We start from the raw sequence: 24,499 nt of genomic DNA, 5'->3' as shown, positions 1-24,499 counted from the left end.
CAAGAGAAAGGATAGTGAAGGCTCAGAAGCTTAAGGCAAAACAACCTCCCAATGCTGGGGAAGAACATGCATTGAATACCTTGAATGTATTGTGGAGTCAGATAATATTCCATGGGAATTCCAATGGAATTCATTCAATGAAGCTCATTCATTTGTTCATGAAATTTTTATTGCATATCCTACATGTGTCAGGTACAATTATTTCTTATTAATGTAGATCCACTTACTTTTGGTATAAAATTATTTGTAATAATACTACTGCTGCTATTAATAAAAATAACAGTCAAAATTAGGCTTACCAAAGATTTTACTTATTTGAAATTACATATGTGCTTTACATGAACCTAAAAGCCATGAACATTTAAATATATGTGTGCATATATATACATGTAATATTCACATATATGTGTGTATATATGTGTATAATATACATGTATATTACTTGTTTGTATTTGCTTTTTCTATACCCATCCTTTCTTCTGTTTTTAATTTTCTTCTTGCTGATGAACATACTTTCAGTTGTTTATTCAGTGATAATCTGTGAGTAATAAGTACATTCATCTTTGTAAATCTGAAAATTCACTCTTCCTTTCAATAAAAGTTTAGTTTATTATAGAATTCTGGGTTGATACATTACATCTTCAGATAAATCTGGCCTCTGTTGCTCATGATAAGCTTGTAGTCAATAAGAGACTTTCCTTTTTAGGAACTCCATGTTTACATATATACGTGTGTGTGTGTGTGTGTGTGTGTATATCTTTAACGTTGATATTCTGAAGATATTGAGCCATGGACTTTGGTTTGATTTTCCTTGCTTGATATTCAAGATGATTATTCAATCTGAAGGTTCAGTGTTTTCTCTACTAGAAAGTAATTTTAGTCATATATTATGAAATTGTGCCTCTTTCTCTTAATGTGCTTTTTCCTTATTGTTTTATAATTTTTAATCATGAGCTTATCCTCAGCAGCTATTTATTTCATAGGTATACCACAGACCCTGGGTTCTATAGGTCTTTGAGAGAGTGTTTCATGTTTGATTCTGCTGGAGTAGAATCAAACTTTAGAAATGCATCCAAGTTCAGCTGACATTTAAGTTTCTTATTCCTTAGAAGTAAAACTATCTCAGCTAAGTTTATAATATTAACTGAGGTCTACTGTCTTTATTTATTTCCTTCATTATATCATGAACCTTAGTTATACAATGAATTATCTTTCACTTTTAATTTTCTATCTGTGTCTTACACATCATAGGTACTAAATATGTATAATTTTCGACTATATTGATTACTTAGCAACTAAACAACCTATCTGCATACACAAGAAATTAATATTATGAAACTAAAGAAGTTATAAGAACCCACAGTTGATGTTGTAAATCTTATCGACTAAATAATACTCAAATAAATTTAAAATAGAAGTTCCATTTCTCCAATATTTTTAATCTGTTTTGTTTTCTTTTATACAAGTAGAGAAAATAATAAGAAATATGCTTGCATAAAAGCCTCAAAGTTAAGCTGTTTGTCAGGTGTAATGATTTTGTTCTCTCAAGTCCTGATGCAAATATTTGTTTCCCAAGAAAGCCATTACAGCATACTACTTCTCTCTAATAACAAAATGATAAGCTTATATAGAGGAAAAAATAAAATTCCTAAAGGAGGAAGTGCATTCTAAGTACATTAATAATGAAAACAGCTTTAAATGTTAATCTAGGTACAAAACAACATCCCAAAATGAACCTCCTGTTACATTTGCCCTCCAGTGAAATAATACAAGATGCTAGGAGAAAATCAAGCTGTTGGTAATCAGGCCCTGAATAAAAGATCACATTTCTATAGTTTCTATTACCAAGGAACACCTGCCATAAAATAAAGAACACAGATATATCATTAAAATATTTTATGATTGCCTATAGGAAATGTATACATGCATAAGCAGATTTTCAACCATATCATAAGATCTTTGTTGAAATTCTTTAAAGAAAATCCATAAAGATGAAAATTAAAATAATAGGCATTTCTTTCTACCAGAATAAGTTGGAGCGATTAGATAATAAAATTATATTATATTGGCAACATTGAGTTTTGAAATAAGCTAGGTCTATCTTGAACCCAGTCCAAGAAAATTTAGTTACAAAGTTACTAGATTTGACTCACAATATAGTGGGTATAACTTGGGCTCTGTAGTAATTTAATCTGAGACACCAATATATCTTTTTAAAAAAATAATTAAAAATTGTATTCTTTGGAATATGATTAGTACAGTATTTAATTTAGAGTGCAAATCTCTCAAATTCATTCTCTCTCCCTCCCTCCCATCTTCTGTCTTCCTTTCCTACCTTTCTCTCTCTCTGTCTCTCATTTCTTTATGTAACTAGAAATTTAATGAGTTCTTCTAAGTGATAAACAGAATACATCTGCAGAAGACCTGGAACCACTTCATAGCTAGAAAAAATAAATACATGTCTGTAATGTCATAGCTCAGGCTCTTTGGACTGTTTGTCATCTTTTAATCCCCTGCTCACCACTCCATGCAGGACAGTTCTCCAAGTGCCCTTGGACAGACCTAATTCTCCCCACTTTCTTGCTTGTAGTTCTGAATATGCCACATCCTGAGACAGGGAGTGGCTGACCAGAAAAGCTCAGGTTCTGTTCCAGTCTCTTCTAGAAATAAGATGTATTTCAATGGTTTAAGTCAGAGTTTTCTGTTGCTCCATGATATAAAATCCAGAGAAGGCTGCTTTCTGCGATCCCTCACCTGTGGTGCAAATGGGGCATATATAGACAATACTCCACCCACCCCAGGCAGCATATCTGAGCCGTGAAGGACTGGCTTTTTAAAAATCCTATACTTCTGGCCCCTTGTTACTTATCTGTATATAACAAATCCACTTCCTGTAACTTGTGTGTAGGTGTTTTATTTCACTGGAGTGCCATGTGGATAGCCAGTACACAGTGAACAAAATTGGCACCGAGAGCAGGGTGACCTCTGACAGACCATGACTTGTATTGGAAAAGCAGGAAGGGCCATACCCTTTGGTACACCTGGTCCAGGGAGAAGATGTCAGCCTGACAATGCACAGTGGCACAAGAGTCCCTGATGTTGGCCACTTATGCGGCTGCTTATTCCTAGGATCATAGACCTTGGGAAATCGGTACTCAGATAGACTCTGAGGTGTTTGAGAAGGAGTCAACACAAGTATTGCAGGTCTTTTCAGAGAGGGGGGCTCACTGTTTAAAGAATAGAATAGAAGAAAGGCCACAGAAGCCCTGTGCAGCCTGGATGATGTATTTCTTTGATCAAGGGACATTGCAGATCCAAATGATGAACGGAGCCGTTAAGGGAGAAGACAAGGTCTCTGGATGCTCCCTGGAGGCCAGTGGTCCTAAACTTTGGTCAAGATAGAAGGGAGAAAGAGGGCAATTCAGACTTCTCTGAGGGAATTATAGGTATTGACATTTTGGCGGCTTGTAGCACAGAATATCATTACTGCTCGAAGGGGCATGCCCCTCAAAGCTAAGGATTTCAGCCACAATAAAGGGGCATATCCCCTCCTGCCTGCAACCTTAGCTATCCAAGTCCCAACAGATTATTCAGCACAAGTAGTACTGCATGCTGAGTGGAGAAATGGACACTAATTTGTTATTTTAGGACTTGGTACACATAAAAAGGTTACAATCAACCTTGTTACAGTGTACCAGGCAGTTTGGTTGGTCAAAGGACCTTCAGGGCATGGAGACTAACAATGGACTGAATGCTAGGCTTCTGGGGTGGGACGCCAAAGAAGTATTCTAGATACCATCAAGAAAAAATTATTATTCCCAGTGATACCCACGAATAAAAAGGAGGCCCAACAGGCTGTATGCCTCTTTGGGTACTGGATACAGTGTTTATTTTACAGAAGTGTTCTTTAGGCCCCCTTAGTTCAGGTGACCAACAAAGCCACCAACTTTAAGTGGGATCCTTTGCAACAGCATGCTGGAAAAACATTTGATAAGACATGGCCATTATACTACCTTTAAAACCTTTAATGCCAGCTAGTCTGATGGAATTACAGGTGTCTGCAACCTTCACACATGCTGACTGGAATTTGTGGCAACAGAAAACTGTCAGTGGGGTGTACCAATCTCTTGGATTTTGAACTCACAGGTTGCCTAAGGTATCCATCAGATACAACTCCTTTAAATGGTAACTCCTTGAGTGCTTTTGGGAAGTAGTGGAGACTGAGTTCTTCACAGCTGGAGTGCCACATGTGACACTGCAACATGCATTTCCCATTCTCTCTTGGGTGCTCACAACTTCCCAGTAAAATTGAACATTCTCAACTGAGTTCAATTTTCAAGTGGAAAGGGTACATGCAAGATTAGGCCTGGCAAGGATGCCTCAGGACCAGTAGGCTCCATGAACAACTGGCTAGCTTACCAGAAGGGACCAAGCAACTTGTAGGGACCTCAAGACTTAGAAAGGAGCCTTCTTACAATATGGCATAGATTACTGACAACTCTGACAAATAACAAGCAGGTAGAATCCACTGGACTGTGGCTACCTTCCAGCCAGGTGATGGCCATCTTTTGACTCAGATTGAATATATTATTTTACCCAATGGATCAAACCTACATGCAGCGGCAATGGCCATGCAGGCCAGTCTTACCACCATATCTTGCTATACTGCCACTTACTCATGGGCCTATGCCAACAGCCTAGCCATCTGGTAGGAAAATAGCAATGAAGTGACTGAACTATTAAATTATTTCCTGTGTGAAGACAAAGACATGGCAGCAGATTGCTGCCTGGAAGGGACAAGTAGATGCCACTCATGTGGACACTTGAGCCTACCATAACCATCCCTGAGCGGAGCTTGTGTCGTATTTTTGGATAACCCATGGTAGGAAAGCAGTTGAGAGCCCTGTCAGTATAAGAAAATGCCAGGAGGAAAGAATAGACCATTAAAGAGGAAACAATTAAAGTCCAGATATGAAATGAAGCATTTTACTATCTTGCCAAATGAAAGGAGCATAAATGTCCAGCTTTCTTGAGGTTTTTAGGATTAAGCCCATCTTGTCTCCCTTAAATCAGTCTCTACCACCCTGAAGCCAGCCTGCCGCCCCACTCCCGGAAAAAATCTTGGATCTATAACATGTTGAAAATGCAAGTAGAATTCATACTTTATACATGTATAAACAGATACACATTTTATCTTTTTGTCATATTTTTAAGTATTCAGAAATTATTTTAGAGCACAGACTGCCAGCAGCTGTGTGTTAGAAAGTAATGGTGAAAAAATAGTAAGTTGAATTGATTGAAGTGTTCTAGTACCTGCAAAACAAAAAGGATAGTAAGCTCACCTTTGCTCAAAAGACATGTGTTGAGCCCATATTGTATAAAATACTCTGAGGCTGAAGAAATGCGAAGGAGGAAAAAAGAACATAATTTCATTCCAAAAGACAAAGTATAAAAGCAACATATCAAAGGAGTAGGAAGATCCAAGGCCTGTGTCTATATCTTGACAAAAAGATTAATGTAACTAAAGACAAAATGTCTTTCAGAAAAATACAAGCAACAAAAGAAAAATAATCAACAAAACAAATGTCATAAGCTGACACTGTCAATCATTGTCTAAGAATGCCACACGTGACCCTCAAAATCTTTTCCAAGGACTTCAGTATTATAGCCACTCTGGTAAGATAATCACTTCCTTGGACTACTATGAATGACACTGAATTAAGAGAGTGCCTCCACACTCCATGACTACATTTTAATTAAGCAACTTTTTGACCATGATTTCGCTTATGACATAGATTTGCCAGTAAGTACAAAATGTTCTGATCTTTCAATATAGGTATATCTGTTATGTGATTTTTATATTTCTCATTTATATTTTTCATTAATAAATTATCATTTTGTTTTTTATCAGTTCCTGGGATTGAATCATCTGAATCTATTCTGAAAGACATTTTGATTCTCACATACATCATGATACCTGGTTATGCAATATGGAGATCCGTATCAGGAACCCAAGTAAATTCGCCCAGGAAGTAGTCCTTTGGGAGTCTTTATAGATAGCTAGTTGGCCTCTCCAGAAGGGTCTTCACCTCAATGAAATTCTTTTCTTCCACTCTTCTCCAGATTCCCCCCGCCTCACCTTCTTGTCTCACTTTGAAAAATAGTTTTCAATATTTGAATATTAAAATTTTATCAATCATTTCAGACTTTTAAAATCATTTTAAAACTACTCATTTCTGTAAAAGTCCCTTACCTGGAAACTCTGGCAAAAATAATATTTTGTTGCTTGTAGCTCCCATAATACAAAGTATTTGTGTGTGTGTGTATGTATATATATGTCTACACATATGTATAATCATGTCTTATTTTCTACTTGTATTGCATATGTCTTCTTTTTCCTAAGCGACTATAAATTACTTTAAAGTAACCATGAGATATTATTATACACAATTAAAGAACTTCTGGAAATCTACTGGAAAGTTTTGTGTCCAATTGAGCATTGCCTATAGTCACATAGAGTTCACTGTCAATAGTTACACAACTTCATTCTGGTACTATTTCTCAGAGGATAAATAACTATCAGCCTTCATATTATTTCATGTCAAATAATAGGAAAAGTAACAATACACTGTTCTAAGGAGACAAATTGCTCACTTAATAAGAATTCTCTATCTGGGAAAGATGATAAATAATCTCTTCCATATAGAAGGCAGAAATCATTTCCCCTCTGACTGTTGCTGTCTGACTCTGCCTGACTACAACATTTGCATTGCACAGAAGTACCATTAGTATTACGCCTATAATAGGTAAGGGAAATTTCTTCTGGTCGAGCTTGGTCTTGCTTGTTTTAACTCCAGAAAACTACCATTTCACAGAAAAAGTAGATGATATCATTGAGCATGTTTCTTCTTCTGTACTGTGGCTAAACCTGTATAGGAAGTCATTAATTCTCAGAAAGTCCTTTCAGATGTAGTAGCCCAGTTTTATATGTAGAGTTTAGCACAAAGAGGAAAACTGAATGGTCTAAGGCCACGTTAAGAGTCTGCGCCAGAAGTGTCATTAGAACTCACGAGCATGTGCCAACAAGCCTGTGCTCAAAACAGGAGCCCATGTCAGTCTTTATCGCTGTGGAGTGACACTATTACTACAAACAGACCTTTTAACTAAAAGAATTTCTAGGCTACTACCAGCATCTGAGTCAAAGGAAAACCACATTTTCTGGTAAAAAGAAAGGCATAAATGATATGCAAAGTTAACATTTTAAAATTATTTTAGAATTGCTTTTAAAAGGATTTTGTCCAGTTCAAATTTAAAGCACAAAAAAAGAAATATATTTTTCACATCAACAAGTGAGCCAATATTGTGCATTTTTCATGTTATAATTATAAATTATGAGCAAGACTTCCAGCTTGAGCCTAAGTAGTAAAAGGTATTCTAGTAATGAGTGAGGCAGGCCTAAGAGAAGTGGCTGAAGAATTTTAAGGAGCACCCCTATCCATAGCAAAAAAAAAAGAGTGCCAGCCACAAGAGCTAGACTCACTTACTTCCATATGGGCAGTTTTCTCATTAACAAGCTGATGATTCTGGAATATTAGCCACTCTGATGTGCCCTCCATCACAGTGCCTATGAGTACTATGAAGATACAGATAATAAGTTAAAAAGGCAAAAGCAATTTCGCTGCAATTTTTATAGCCTGGCTTCCTCTTTGCTCTGACATGGTGTAACTCAGAGGATAGCACAGTGTTCTCTCCCAAATCCCTCCAAACCGCCTTGTTCATTTGGCACTAAGACTCGTACACAAACAGAGGCACTTGGCAGAGTGACTGTAGCTAATGATAGGAATACCCAGTACCCAAGAGTAGTTACCCAGTAAAGCAGTAATACATTGATAGAGGCCCAAATAGAGAAGGTAAGAATGAGTAGAGTGGTGCCAATGCCCAGAGGGAGACGGCAGCAGTGGTAGTGGCTGTCGATGGGAGCAGACTTGTTTGTAAGAAAATGTGAGACACTCTGAAATACCAGGCAGGGGACTTTGTGGAGTGCTAACGTTTTTCCATCTGCTCTAGGGGTAAGCTGCCAGTGTTTTTTTGTTTTTTTTTTTTTTTTTTTTTTAAGGCAGTCTCACTCTGTTGCCAGGCTGGAGTGCAGTGGCACGATCTCATCTCACTGCAACCTCCGCCTCCTGGATTCAAGAGATCTCTTGCCTCAGCCTCCTGAGTAGCTGAGACTACAGGCATGTGTCACCACACCCAGTTAATTTTTGTAGTTTTAGTAGAAAAGGGATTTCATCACGTTGGCCAGGATGGTGTCGATCTCTTGATCTCATGATCTGCCCACCTCAGCCTGCCAGTGTAATTCTTTACCTACTCCTAGGCTAGTGAAACTTAAGGAAACAAGTTAAAGATAGATTTGGTATAACAGTGTTGATTTTTTTGTATTTACCTATTCTGTAATATTTAAAAGTTAACTGATTTTTAATGTATGTGATATTCACAACTTATAACTTTAACCTTAACAAGTTCATGCTGTACGATTCCTTAGCATGACTTCAAGGTTGCAATTATAGAGCCAGACAAAACCATGTCGTAAAAAGTATGTGGAATCTAATTAAGATATAATGTAATGTATATGTTGTGATTCTGACATCCAGGAAAGTAATATATATATACACACACACACACACACACACAGACACACACACCAATAAAGTACAGAATTCTGTCAAAAAGATCAAAGAGATAAAACACAATTACTGAGGGATTTAAGGATTCCAATGAAATGATATTAAGGATTCTCTAGGGGCAGGCAGGAAAACATTTTAAATATCTCAAGAAAGCAAAAATTTCAGGAGAACCTGACTGAATAGTTATGCCAGTAGTATATAAATTTAGAAATGCCTGAAGGATTTTGCGAGTAAACAATATTGGAAAATCTGGCTGATGATGTAACTTAAACCCGGGAATGTGGGCGAAAAGCACTGGCTTTTTAAATTTATGACATCCCCTTTTGATGCCAGTAACACAGGACGTGACATGTTCCATAGATACCTAGAGCAAAAGCTCCACACTGTGCCCACGTCAGGGGACTCTGGTGAATAACCTTAGGACACCAACTGGCTCTGAAAGGTATAATCACTTGAAATCCACCTTCATCTGTATTTTTGCATGATAGGAAGCTTACCCACTTTATGCGTCAAGAGCATTGTTACACACTCTAGACTAGAATGTTAAACAATAGAGGTATGGAGTTTATAATCTAGAGAGATGAGGACTAATGAAATAATCACACACATTATGTATTACATTGTGTTTCATCAAACTCAAAATGTCATTAATTTCAACATAATAGGATGTGTTATTTTGTATCATTAAGAAAACAAAACAAAAAAAAGTCCCACTGATATTAAAACTGTGGGGCAATGCTTTCTTTTATCGCTCAGATATTTTATCTTTTAAAAACAAAGGTTGTCTGGTTCCAGAGTCTGTCTGTGAATTTTGTGAAAATACCACTGCTTCCTTCTGGATGGTCTTTAGCCAAGTTAGTAAACCACTATGTGGCTCAGTTTTGTCATCTAAAATATGGAGACAGAAAAGTCTACCTGTCTCACAGGATTGTTGTAAGGATTGCATAATTTGATATTTATACATTTCTTAGAATTGTATGTAACATATATTAGGCATTTGTAAGACTTTGTTTTCATTACTATTGTATTAAATACATTTGAAATTTTTACACTAACAGAAGTTGTTACTACAAGTTAATGATTGTTATTTGTAGGTCATTGGCTCAAACTCATGTCAGTGATCTACTGAAATTTGTGGCACATAATGCTTATCGTTATTTAAGCTAAGTTATGTCTTTCTTCACCCTCAACAATCTACTACAGATTTTAAAAACCCAGAAAAACAGTTTAATGAACAGACAGGCAACTTCAGCTAGCCCTCACTTTTGACCTTAACTTCTAGAAAATGTGGTTTTACAAAAATGCTATATCCTTTGTGTCTTTATTTTTTATTTTTATTTTTTATTATACTTTAAGTTCTGGGTTACATGTGCAGAACGTGCAGTTTTGTTACATAGGTATACGTGTGCCATGGTGGTTTGTTGCACCCATAAACCCATCACCAGGTATTTCTCCTAATGTTATCCCTACCCTAGCCCCCTACCCCCTACAGGCCGTGGTGTGTGATGTTCACCTCCCTGTGTCCATGTGTTCATATTGTTCAACTCCCACTTATGAGTGAGAACATGCAGCGTTTGGTTTTCTGATCTTGTGATAGTTTGCTGAGAATGATGGTTTCCAGCTTCATCCATGTCCCCACAAAGGACATGAACTCATCCTTTTTTATGACTGTATAGTATTCCATAGGGTATGTGTGCCACATTTTCTTAATCCAGTCTATTATTGATGGACATTTGGGTTAGTTCCAAGTCTTTGCTATTGTGAATAGTGTTTCAATAAACATACATGTGCATGTGTCTTTATTGCAGAATGATTTATAATCCTTTAGGTACATACCCAGTAATGGGATGGCTGGGTCAAATGGTATCTCTAGTTCTAGATCCTTGAGGAATTGCCACGCTGTCTTCCACAATGGTTGAACTAATTTACATTCCACCAACAGTGTAAAAGCGTTCATATTTTTCCACAACCTCTCCAGCATCTGTTCTTTCCTGACTTTATAATGATCACCATTATAACTGGCATGACATGGTATCTCACTGTGGTTTTGATTTACATTTCTCTAATGACCAGTGATGGTGAGCATTTTTTCATATGTTTGCTATCTGCATAAATGTCTTCTTTTGAGAAGTGTCTGTTCATATCCTTTGCCCATTTGTTGATGAGGTTGTTTGCTTTTTCCCTGTAAATTTAAGCTGTGGTAGATTCTGGACATTAGCCCTTTGTCAGATGAATAGATTTCAAAAATTTTCTCCCATTCTGTAGGTTACCTGTTCACTCTGATAATAGTTTATTTTGTTGTGCAGAAGCTCTTTAGTTTAAATAAATCCCATTTGTCAATGTTGGTTTTTGTTGCCATTGGCTTTGGTGTTTTAGACATGAAGTCTTTGCCATGCCTATGTCCTGAATGGTATAGCCCAGGGTTTCTTCTAGAATTTTTACGGTCCTAGGTCTTACATTTAAGTCTTTGATCCATCTTGAGTTGATTTTTGTATGAGGTGTAAGGAAGGGGTCCAGTTTCATTTCTTTGCATATGGATAGCCAGTTTTCCCAACACCATTTATTAAATAGGGAATCTTTTCTCCATTGCTTGTTTGTGTCATGTTTGTCAAAGATTAGATGATAGTAGATGTGTAGTGTTATTTCTGAGGCCTCTGTTCTGTTCTATTGGTCTGTATATGTGTTTTTGGTACCAGTACCATGCTGTTTTGGTTACTGTAGCCTTGTAGTGTAGTTTGAAGTCAGACAGCATGATGCCTCCAGCTTTGTTCTTCTTGCCTAGGATTGTCTTGGCTGTACGAGCTCTTTTTTGGTTCTATATGAAATTTAAAGTATTTTTTTTTTCCAATTCTGTGAAGAAAGTCAGTGGTAGCTTGATGAGAATAGCATTGAATCTATAGATTACTTTGAGCAGTAAGGCCATTTTAATGATATTGATTATTTCTATACCGGAGCATGGAATTTTTTTCCATTAGTTTGTGTCCTGTCTTATTTCCTTGAGCAGTGGTTTGCAGTTTTCCTTGAAGAGGTTCTTCACATCCCTTGTAAGTTGTATTTCCAAGTATTTTATTCTCTTAGTAGCAATTGTGAACGGGAGTTCACTCATAATTTGGCTCTCTGTCTGTTATTGGTGAATAGAAATGCTTGTGATTTTTGCACATGGATTTTGTATCCTGAGACTTTGCTGATGCTGCTGATCAGCTTAAGCAGAACTGGGGCTGAGAGGATGGGGTTTTCTAAAATACAATCATGTCGTCTGCAAACAGAGACAATTTGACTTCCCCTCTTCCTGTTTGAATACCATTTATTGCTTTCTCTTGCCTGATTGCCCTGGCCAGAACTTCCAGTACCATGTTGAATAGCAGTGGTGAGAGAGGGCATCCTTGTCTTGTGCCAGTTTTCAAAAGGAATGCTTCCAGTTTCTGCTCATTCAGTATGATATTGTCTGTGGGTTTGTCATAAATAGCTCTTATTATTTTGAGATATATTCCAACGATACCTAGTTTATTGAGAGTTTTTAGCATGAAAGGCTGTTGAATTTTGTCAAAGGCCTTTTCTGCATCCATTGAGATAATCATTTGGTTTTGTCGTTGGTTCTGTTTATGTGATGAATTACATTTATGGATTTGAGTATGTTGAACCAGCCTTGCATCCCAGGGATGAAGCTAACTTAATCATGGTGGATAAACTTTTTGATGTGCTGCTGGATTCAGTTTACCAGTATTTTATTGAGGATTTTCCCATATATGTTCGTCAGGGATATCAGCCTAAAATTCTTTTTTTTATTGTTGTTGTGTCTCTGCCAGGATTTGGTATCAGGACGATGCTGGCCTCATAAAATGAGTTAGGGAGGAATCCCTCTTTTTCTATTGATTGGAATAGTTTCAGAAGGAAATGGTACCAGCTTCTCTATGTACCTCTAGTAGAATTCAGCTGAAAATTCATCTGGTCCTGGACATTTTTTGGTTGGTAAGCTATTAATTATTGCCTCAATTTCAGAACCCGTTATTGGTCTATTCAGATATTCAACTTATTCCTGGTTTAGTCTTGAGAGGGTGTATGTGTCCAAGAAGTTATTAATTTCTTCTAGATTTTCTAGTTTATTTGCAAAGAGGTGTTTATAGTATTTTCTGATGGTAGTTTGTATTTCTGTGGGATCAGTGGTGATATCTCTTTTATCATTTGTATTGTGTCTATTTAATTCTTCTCTCTTTTCTTCTTTATTAATCTTGCTATTGGCCTATCTATTTTGTTCATCTTTTCAAAAATCCAGCTCCTGGATTCATTGATTTCTTGAAGGGTTTTTTTTTTTTTTTTTTTTTTTTTTTTTTTTTTTTTTTTTTTTGTCCCTATCTCCTTCAGTTCTGCTTCTAGTTCTTTCAATTATCATGTTAGGGTGTAGATTTTAGTTCTATCCTTGCTTTCTCTTGTAGTCATTTAGTGGTATAAATTTCCCTTTACACACTGCTTTAAATGTATCCCAGAGATTCTGGTAAGTTGCGTCTTTTTTCTCATTGGTTTCAAAGAACATCTTTATTTCTGTCTTCATTTCATTATTTACCTGGTAGTCATTCAGGAGCAAGTTATTCAATTTGCATGTAGTTGTGCAGTTTTGATTGATATTCTTAATCCTGAGTTCTAATTTGATTGCACTGTGGTCTGAGAGACAGTTTGTTGTGATTTCTGTTCTTTTACATTTGCTGAGGAGTGTTTTACTTCCAATTATGTGGTCAATTTTAGAATAAGAGCAATGTGGTGCTGAGAAAAATGCATATTCTGTTGATTTGAGGTGAAGAGTTTTGTAGATGTGTATTAGGTCTGCTTGGTCCAGAGCTGAGTTCAAGTCCTGGATATTCTTGTTAATTTTCTGTCTCAGTGATCTGTCTGATATCGACAGTATGGTGTTGAAGTCTCCCATTATTACTGTATGGGACTCTAAGTCGCTTTGTAGGTCTCTAAGAACTTGCTTTATGAATCTGGGTGTTCCTGTATTGGCTGCATATATATTTATGATAGTTAGCTCTTCTTATGAATTGACACCTTTACCATTATTGTAATGGCTTTCTTTGTCTCTTTTGATCTTTGTTGGTGTAATGTCTGTTTTATCAGAGGCCACGATTGCAACCCCTGCTTTTTTTTGCTTTCAATTTGCTTGGTAGATCTTCCTCCACCCCCTTATTTTGAGCCTATGTATGTCTTTGCACGTGAGGTGAGTCCTTTGAATACAGCACACCTGTAGGTCCTGACTCTATATAATTTACCAGTCTGTGTCTTTTACTTGGGGCAGTTAGCCCATTTACATTTAAGGTAAATATTGTTATGTGTGAATTTGACCCTCTCATTATGATACTAGCTGATTATTTTGCCCATTAATTGATGCAGTTTCTTCACAATGTCAATGGTCTTTGCAATTTGAACGTTTTATGCAGTGGCTGGTACTGGTTGTTCTTTTCCATGTTTAGTGGTTCCTTCAGGAGCTCTTGTAAGGCAGGCCTGGTGGTGACAAAATCTCTCAGCATTTGCTTGTCTGTAAACGATTTTATTTCTCCTTCACTTATTAAGCTAATTTGGCTGGGTATGAGGTTCAGGGTTGAAAATTCTTTTAATAATGTTGAATATTTGCCCCCACACCACACTCTTCTGGCTTGTAGGGTTTCTGCAAAGATATTCACTGTTAGTCTGATGGGCTTCCTTTTTGGGGTAACCCGGCCTTTCTCTCTGACTGCCCTTAACATTTTTTCCTCCATTTCAACCTTGATGAATCTGACAATTTGTATCTTGGGGTTGCTCTTCTCAAGGAGTATCTTTGTGGTGTTCTCTGTATTCCCTGAATTTGAATGTTGACCTGCCTTGCTAAGTTGGGGAATTTCTTCTGGATAATATCCTGAAGAATGGTTTCTAACTTGGTTCCATACTCCCCGTCACTTTCAGGTACACCAATCAAATTTTGTCATAGTCCCATATTTCTTGGAGGTTTTCACTCTTTTTCCTCTAATTTTGTCTTCTCATTTTATTTCATTAATTTGATTCTTCAATCACCGATATCATTTCTTCCATTTGGTCGAATCGGCTATTGAAGCTTGTGTATGCTTCATGAACTTCTTGAACTGTTATTTTCAGGTCCATCAGGTCATTTAAGCTCTTCTCTACACTGGTTATTCTAGTTAGCCATTCGTCTAACCTTTTTTTTTCAAGGATTTTAGCTTTCTTGTGATGAGTTAGAACATGCTCCTTTAGCTCGGAGAAATTTGTTATTACCGACCTTCTGAAGCCTACTTCTGTCAACTTGACAAACTCATTCTCCATCCAGTTTTGTTTCCTTGCTGGTGAGGAGTTGTGTTCCTTTGGAGGAGAAGAGCATTCAGGTTTTTGGAATTTTCAGCCTTTCTTCTCTGGTTTCTCCCCACCTTTGTTGTTTTATATACCTTTGGTCTTTGATGTTGGTGACCTACAGATGAGGTTTTATTGTGGATATCTTTTTTGTTGATGTTGATGTTATTCCTTTCTGTTTGTTAGTTTTCCTTCTAACAGACAGGCCCCTCAGCTGCAGATCTCTTGGAGTTTGCTAGAGGTCCACCCCAGGCCCTGTTTGCCTTGGTATCACCAGTGGAGGCTGCAGAACAGCAAATATTGCTGCCTGATCTTTCTTCTGGAAGCTTCATCCCAGAGGGTCACCCACCTTTATGAGATGTGTGTTGGCCCCTACTGGGAGATGTCTCCCAGTCAGGCTACGTGAAGGTCAGGGACCCACTTGAGAAGGCAGTCCATTATTGGAGCTAGGAGAACCACTGGTCTCCTCAGAGCTGTTAGGTAGGGACGTTTAAGTCTGGGGAAGCTGTCTGCTACATTTTGTTTAGATATGCTCTGCCCCCAGAGGTGGAATCTAGAGAGGCAGTAGGCCTTGTTGAGCCCCGGTGGGCTCCACCCAGTTCGAGCTTCCCTGACACTTGGTTTACACTGTGAGTATAGAACCACTTACTCTAGCCTCAGCAATAGCAGATGTCCCTTCCCCCGTCCAAGCTCCAACACCCCAGGTTGAACTCAGACTGCTACACTAGCAGCAAGCAAGGCTCCATGGGCTTGGGATCTGCCAAGCCTGGCGCAGGAGTGAATCCCCTGGTCTGCAGTTTGTGAAGGCAGTGGGAAAGGTGCAGTATTTGGGCAGGAGTGTAGCACTCCTCCAGGTACAGTCACTCATGGCTTCCCTTGGCTAGGAAAGGAAAATCCCCCAACCCCTAGCACTTTCCAGGTGAAGCAACAACCCACCCTGCTTAGGCTCGCCCTCCATGGGCTGCACCCACTGTCCAACCTGTCCCAGTGAGATGAACCAGGTACCTCAGTTGGAATTACAGACTTCACCTGTCTTCTGCATTGATCTCACTGGGATCTGTAGACCAGAGCTGTTCCTATTCGGCCATCTTGGAAGCGATCCTCTCCTTTTGTGTTTTTTAAAGATGATTTTCTGATATTTTTCATATGAAAGGTTGAAAATTATTATGTATTCACCTTTAATTTGCTTTGAAGGAAAGTGGAATAGCAGTAGAAGCATGCTTTTGTTATCCAGTAGAGCTAAGTTTAAATGTTACCTGTGTTGACATTGAACAAGTTACTGAAATCTCATAGACTTCATTTCTTCACTCACAAAGCTAAAGTAAAAAGCACTGTCTCAGGGATTTTTTGTAAGCATTATATATGGAAATATATGTAAAATTTTCCAATAGGAAACCTAGTAAATTGTAAATACACAATAATAATAATTGGGGTTATCAGTGCTTATATTAATTAATTGGCAATGTTTTAATAAATTCATAATGTACAGTATAACAAGGTGAAGTCTTCATTTGGTATACAGAAAGGAGTCCAATAATATACTACTGGCAAATAATAAGCACATAATATGAAATAAATGAAAGTGGAAATACTGTCACCACATAAAAATGTTGCAGTGGCACTCTGGAATCTAATCCATCAAATATGATGCAAAAAGAATAAAATTTGGAGGGAAACCATGTTAATGAATAATTCAAATAAGTTTATGCATTTATTCAAATGTAATTTGAATAAAATATGGAAGACAGTGTAGCCAGTCTTTGAACACTTCGAACTAATGATAATGTCCATTGGCATCCTTCAATATGCCAGTGTATGTGTTGTTCAAATATATTAGAATCTCAGCCTGCCTTCAAATAGATTATATTAGTAATGAATGAATTAAGAATTTAATTTATGAGGTATATTACTGGGGGAGATTTGCAAAACACAAATTAATTAGATATTTTCAACTTGGATTAAAAATATCCTGAATGTTTTTCATAGCACTTATTATTATTGTATTTACCAGCCTTTTTATTCTTTCTTAGTGTAGATGTTTTTATTCATTGTTAATTTGATATTGAAAGATTATCAGTTGAAATATGAAAACAACATAAAGGTTTTACATGTTATTCCCCCACCAAAATCCTGGATGTGGCTAATACATAATAATTATATATGTAAATCATTTAAATTTACAAATTCTTTATTTTTTAAAGAATTTTGGAGAGGTAAATTTTTTTTGCTTTATTTTGCATTCATTGATGGTTAAATGTCATTTTTCTGCCCTCCTTTTAGAATAATAGCTTACATATATTACTCTAATAACATGTGATAAAGATATTCATTAAGCTACAGATAAATGTCCAAAATGGATAATGATAAAATGTATAGCTACATTTTAAAATTAATTTTGTCAGAATATAAGTTTTTTTAACATATAGGGATATGTAATATGGGATATAAACATGGAAATCCTTTCTGAAAGTTTTTGCTTTATAGATAAGAAATTAATTTGATTTGTGGTTTGAATCAGCTTACTGACATACTGTCAGCGAAAGAGGCAAATAAATTTGACCATAATTATAGTAAATCTTACTGTTTACAACAATTAACAAATTAACACCTTTCTGCCTACAGTATCTGAGCATAAGAACTTGAGCTTCTGTTTTCCCCATTTTACATGAAGTTTAAATTCCTGCATTTTTAATCCTCTCATATTCTGAACAGAAGATTCAAATAGAGTGAATTAAAAAGAGTAAATTAATTTTCTTACTTGTCTTAAATATTTTAACAGCTTTATTAAGGTAAATTGACTTATCATACATTTGACTGGATATAAGTATACAATTCAATGATTATTAGAACACTCAGTACAATTTTGAAAAAAGGTAACAAGTGTAGACCTCTTTTTTCTTAGTCTTACAGGTAAGACAGTCTTTTACCATTAAGACTAATATTTGCTGCAGAGGTTTCATACATATCCTTTATGAGATTAATTAACTCTCTTTTACTTTCTAATTTGTTGGGGATTCATGAATGGCTATTGAATTTTGTTCAGTGTTCTTTCTAAGTCTATTGAGAACGTCTTGGGTATATTACAATAATTGATTTCCAAAAATGAAACCAACCTTGCATTTTTAGAATAAGCCTCAACTGGTCAAATTGATAATTTTTTTTGTATCACTAAACTTTATTCGTGATTACTTTGTTGAGGACTTTCACATCTATATTCAGGAAAGGTACTGATCTGGTTGTTATTTTATGTTGCTTTTTAATTTTATTTAGTTATGTTTTGGTCTAGCTTTTGCATTAGGGTGAAACTGTCCTTATGGAATGAGTTAGAAAGTATTCCCTCTTTCTCAATACTTTGTGAAGGATTAGTCTTATTTACTTCTTAAATGTTTGATATAATTCACCAGTCAAGGCATTAGGGCCTGGGCTTATTTTGTCTGGGAAATATATATCTCTATCTATCTCTTTATATATATTTGTATATATTTTATGTATATGGATATATATATATATTTGGTGGGGAAATTTTTAATTAGTTGTCATAGCTTGTGAGCAATTTGAGGTTACAAACAATATCTTCAAATTAAAGTCCCCTGGTAATGAGGATTGCTTGAGTCCAGGAATTTGAGACCAGTGTGAGCAACATAGAGACTGTTTCAAAAAAATAAATAAATAAAATACATCCCGTGATAATGTGTCTTTAATAAACAAACATTAGCAAAAAAATTGGAGCCTTTAAAAAGTAGTTTGAGGTATTTTTAGGGTGGTGAATAAACTAGTTATTTTGAATCTAACAGAAAGTAATAGATGAGCATTTAAAAATTCATTCAAGACAATTATGAAAATGCTCATTTTTTATTTAAGTAAAACTTACAGAAAATAGCTATGATTTTATCTTCTTTTCTAACTCTAATTCTGATAGTGTCCAACACAGAAATGAAATTGCATTGGTTTTGTTTTAATGTTTTATGTATTGTTCCTCATATTGTGTGGCATGTGGTGTATGTGTATATGTGCATGCTTTAAATATGAGTCATATTGCCTCTCTTTTTTATGACCATAAAGATAAGGAAAACCTAGAGTTCCTCTTCTACCTTGCAAGATACTCCATGTTCTGTTTCTCTACTCTGTTATATCTGTATTTGGTAATTGTTTAAATAATTTACTTAAATAATACAACATTATGCTTTTTGGAGTCCCATTTTGAGGAAAGTAAGGAATTGAACAGTTATAAATGCTGTGGGAATCCTAACATCTAAGGTGATGGTATTGGGAGGGAAGAGCCCTCATAAATAGTATTAGTGTCCTTATGAAAGAGAATTCGGTGGAATCCTTTGCCCTTTCCATCATGTGACATTATAGTGAGAAGATGGCTCTCTGTGAGGAAATGATCCCTCACCAGACATCGCATCTGCTGGCACCTTAATCTTGGACTTCCCAGCTCCTCGAGTTGTGAGAAATAAGTGTCCATTTTTCATAAGCCTCACTCTATAGTATCTTGTTATGACAGTCTAAGTAGACTAAGGCAACTGGGTATTGACACCTCCAAAGAAATTTAAGTTCAGGTTACTCAAATCATTATAATTTTATGTTAAGATACTTGTTTTTCATGTTGCAAAAAGTGACAAGTAATATATTTTAAGTATAGATTAGCCAAAAATGTTCCAGATATTAGAGTTTCTGTTCAAAAAAGTATGAAAAAGTATGGCTAAATAATGAATCTCATATTGCTGCATATTTATTATAAAAGATAAAAATAAATTATATTATTTAAGATGTCACAAATTGTATCAACACATGACATAATGTTATTCTTCTCACAAATTTAAGTCTTCTTCCCAGCTTAATCCTAAATGATAGTTCAGAAGCTATCTTCCTTTTGTGCTGCCTTGATAACATTACTCAACTATTCAGAATTGCAGCCTTCAAGATCAGAACAAATTTCTTCACACTTGGACTCCAGTTTTGCTAAATATGTTCGATCATATAAATCTCCTTAAATTACAGGTAGCTTTGCTGCTTCTGCTGTAGTTAAGCTGTGTGAGTCACCATGCTTGCAAAATTATTTATCCTGACTCCTCAGATTTAGCGCCCTAAGAACTGACAGAAAGTATATTCCTCCCTACGTATTGGTGAAGGAAAGTTTCATCTCTTCAAAATCACAAATATATATCCTTGATCTCACAGAACTGTAGGATTCAGTTTCTCAATTGAAAACTCTTTACACAGATTAGTCTTTGATATTTCACTTTCACTCTAGACTTTGGCTAGATTACAAATAATAAAGCAGCAAATAAGGTTTTCTGTTGTGTTTATGTTAACAAAGAAGTGGCTTACTTTTTTAGTGCCAAATATATACAAAACATTCATGGAATTTTATATGCAGTATTTCATCTAATCTTGCAATTTAGTTATTATATTCCTTTTATAGAGGAGGAAATAAGTTTTACCCAAAGCTGCAGAGTGATTAGTAAGAGAGCTCCAGTCTGACTATAAATGCAATTTTCTTTCCACCATGTTAATCTTATCTAACTTCAATCTTCGTTTTCGAAGACTAGAATCATATGTGGACAAATTCACATAATTTAATGCAAATTCTAATTTCTTATGGCTTCTTTAATAAAACTGGGGATACGATTGAAGGGTAATCTAGAGAATAACTACAACACCACTTCCTTTGATACGTCCTAAATTTTGTACAGTATACCACTGGTTGCAATCAGTTACAGTTGTCAAATTTTTATTGCCACCTTTTGAGGTAGAGATAATTAATCTTAGAGTCAAATATACTGAAGTTCAAAAAAATAATTGGCACAAACTAACAAAGTTAAAAAAAGAATACAAATTTGAACCTGGGTATCCCAAATATATAAATGTATATGCTTTCTTTCTCACACTCTGATACTCCTCTTGGTTAGTATGATGTACTAAATAAAGCTAAAAATCTTGTACCATCATTTTTTCTTAAGGTTTTCAGTTTTGTCGTCTGTAAGGTATCTTTTCTCAGCCTTGATTTTAGACAATAATTACCACTTCCACTCACTACTCCACACAAATAAACATGCTGTCCATTATGGAACTTGTATGCTCTATTCTTTTTAAACATTTTAACATAAAAAATTTCAAAGATATTCAAAGTGAACAAAAGAGTATAATGAATCCTCATTCCTCTGTCGCTCAGCTAACAAAACATTCAACATTCATGATCATCATCCTTGTTTAATTTATATTTCTACCCACTCCTCACTCTCTCACTCAAATTTTCAAACAAAATTTGCATAAATAAAATACACAGATATTAAATGTATAATTTTGGTAAATGAGCAGCATATAGCCAACATTTCCTATAAAGATATAGACTATTTTCATCACCTCAAATACTTCCTTAAATCCCTAGACAGTCACTTGCCCTTGAGCCCAGAGACAACTATAGTTCTTTTTTTTCCCCAAGAGACAGTTTTACGTATTATAAAACTTCATGTACATGGCATCATAAAGTGTGTACTTTTTTATTTCCAGCTTAATTGCCTCGAGATGATCTCTACGTTTCATCCATGTTGTTGTATGAATGAGTAATCTATTGTGCTTTGATTTTAGGAAGGGGAGTTCTGCATAATATTGATTAATTATATCAATAAATCACACATCAATTATTCATTCTCCTGATGATTGACATATGAGTTATTTATAGCTTTGGCTGTTATGAATGAAGCTATTCTGAACATTTGCACACACATCATTCTGTTGACAAAGATACTACATTTTCTTGGTTAAATACCTCGAAGTGACATTGGAGGATCAAATATTTATCTTTGTAAGAACTTCCAATCCTTAATTTCCAAAGTGATTGTATCATTTACAATCCTATCAGCAGTGAATGAGGGTTTTGGTGTCTTCACATCATCACTGACATTCAAGTGTTGTCAGCTTTCTAAGTGTATCCTTTCTGATGGGGGTCTAATAGCCTCTCATTGTGGTTTTAATTTGCGTTTCTTTAATGGCTGATTAACTAAGCCATAGAAATGCTCTTGTAGTGTTTCTGAAAAGAAACAAAGCTTTGTAGCTTTAGTTTTTAAAGTTAGGTGTATTATTCACCTTGAAATAATTTGTGTATTGTGTAAAGTGGATGCTATGTTTCGTTTTGTTTTTGTATGGGTATATTCAGTGGACCCAGCACCATTGTTTAAAAGAGCTATATCAGCAAGGGTATATTTCTGGATTCTCAAATCAATGTCATTAGCTTTGCTATCTCTTCTTAGTACTGTCTTCTCTTGAGCTTTTTCCCTGTACTGATTTGCATTTTTCCATGAACTAGGGGTTACAATATACCCTTTAACATATCATAGTGTATATTTAGAGTTCAGATTGGATTAAGAAAATGTGGCACATATACACCATGGAATACTATGCAGCCATAAAAAAGGATGAGTTTGTGTCCTTTGTAGGGACATGGATGCAGCTGGAAACCATCATTCTTAGCAAACTATCACAAGAACAGAAAACCAAACACCGCATGTTCTCACTCATAGGTGGGAACTGAACAATGAGATCACTTGGACTTGGGAAGGGGAACATCACACATTGGGGCCTATCACGGGGAGCGGGGAGGAGGGAGGGATTGCATTGGGAGTTATACCTGATGTAAATGACGAGTTGATGGGTGCTGACGAGTTGATGGGTGCTGACGAGTTGATGGGTGCAGCACACTAACATGGCACAAGTATACATATGTAACAAACCTGCACGTTATGCACATGTACCCTACAACTTAAAGTATAATAATAATAAATAAATTTAAAAAAAAGAAAACAAAACAAAAAAAAATTATTCCTTTTGCATATCACACTGTGTATAGAGAGTACATATAGAGTTACAATTACTTTGTTCTGTGTGACATATAGACACCTTGCAGCAGTATAATTCTGCATTTTCTATTATGTTATTTATATCATATGTGTTATGTCTATATATTTTGTGAAGCCCACAACAGTTCTATTTATGTCTGACAAATGTATTTATTTATTTATTTATACTTTTAATAGCCATATGCTTTTAAAGAAATTTAAAACTATGTTCTTAGTCTTTTGTTTAAAACACCTTTATTGAGGCATAATTGACACACAACAAACTAGATATTTAAGGTGTAGAATCTGATAAGTTTGGAGATATATATATATATCTCCCTTGAATGATTAAACCAATGTTTCCTTTGACATCAATGTTTCCTTTGACATATATATGTGTGTGTGTGTGTATATATATATCTCCATTGAATGATTAAACCAATGTTTCCTTTCTCTTCTTTGTAATTCTTCCCTCACATTTGTAGGTATTCCTAAACAGCCAAATATTCTGCATTCTGATTTGCATTTTGACATATTAACAGTTTTGTATCCATTTTTAAATACTGTATCAATGGATTCATATGGGATTTACTATTTTATCAAGCTTCTCCGTAAGCATAATTATTTTAACATTTATCCTTGTTTTTCCTTATATTAGTTGCTTATTATTTTATATTACCAAATAGTATTCAATTGTATGGATATCTCACAAATTGTTTGTTCAACTTTTGATGGGCATTTTGGTTCTAAGATGTTTTCCAAAGTGATCATACCATTTTATATTTCTATTAGCAATGTATGAAAGTTCCACTTGGTCTACATCTTCATTTCACTTGCTCTGCATCTTCGCTATCACTTATATTCAGTTTTGTTTTTTTTTTTTTTTCAATTTTAGACATTTCAGTAATTGGATAATAATATTTCATTGTGGTTTTAATTTTTATTATTTTACCAACTAATGATGCTTAGAATCTTTTCATTTGCTTATTTGCCATCTATTTCATTTCATTGGTAAAGTGTCCAAATCTTTTGGACATTTTTTAAAAATTTTGATTTGTTTATTTTTTTATTGAATTTTGAGAGTACTTTACATATTCTGTGGTAAAAGCTTTATCAGATAAATGACTTGGTAATAATTTCTCACAATCTGTTTCCTTGCTTTATTCTCTTCATTTCATTTCAAAGAGCGGAATTTCTTTATTTTGTTCAAGTTCAATTTATTTTATTTTTATAAGTTAATTCTTGATTCAGTTTCTTAAAAATATCTGACAAACCCATGATCACATATTTTTCCCTGTTTAGTTCAAGAAGTTTTATAGTCATATATTTTGTATTTAGACCGGTGTTTCATTTTCAGTTACTTTTTATGCATGGCTTATAAAATATAATTTTTTGGCATACAGATATTAATTATTTCCAGCATCATCTGTTAAAACACTACCTTTCTTTACTGAATTAGCTTTGTACTTTTGTTGAAAATCATTACATATTGAACACATATATTAGGGTCAATTTTTGGACTCTCTTTTTTGTTCAATTTATCTATTTGCCTACCTTGTGTCAACACCATACTGCTTCGATGAACATAGCTTTATACTGAATCTGGAAGTCAGATAGTGTAAATCTTCCCAATTTGGTTTTCTT

Source organism: Papio anubis, chromosome 3 (genome assembly GCF_008728515.1).
Source record: "Papio anubis isolate 15944 chromosome 3, Panubis1.0, whole genome shotgun sequence".
In the NCBI taxonomy this organism is placed as follows: Eukaryota; Metazoa; Chordata; class Mammalia; order Primates; family Cercopithecidae; genus Papio; species Papio anubis.
Note: the sequence above shows the minus strand (reverse complement) of the source record.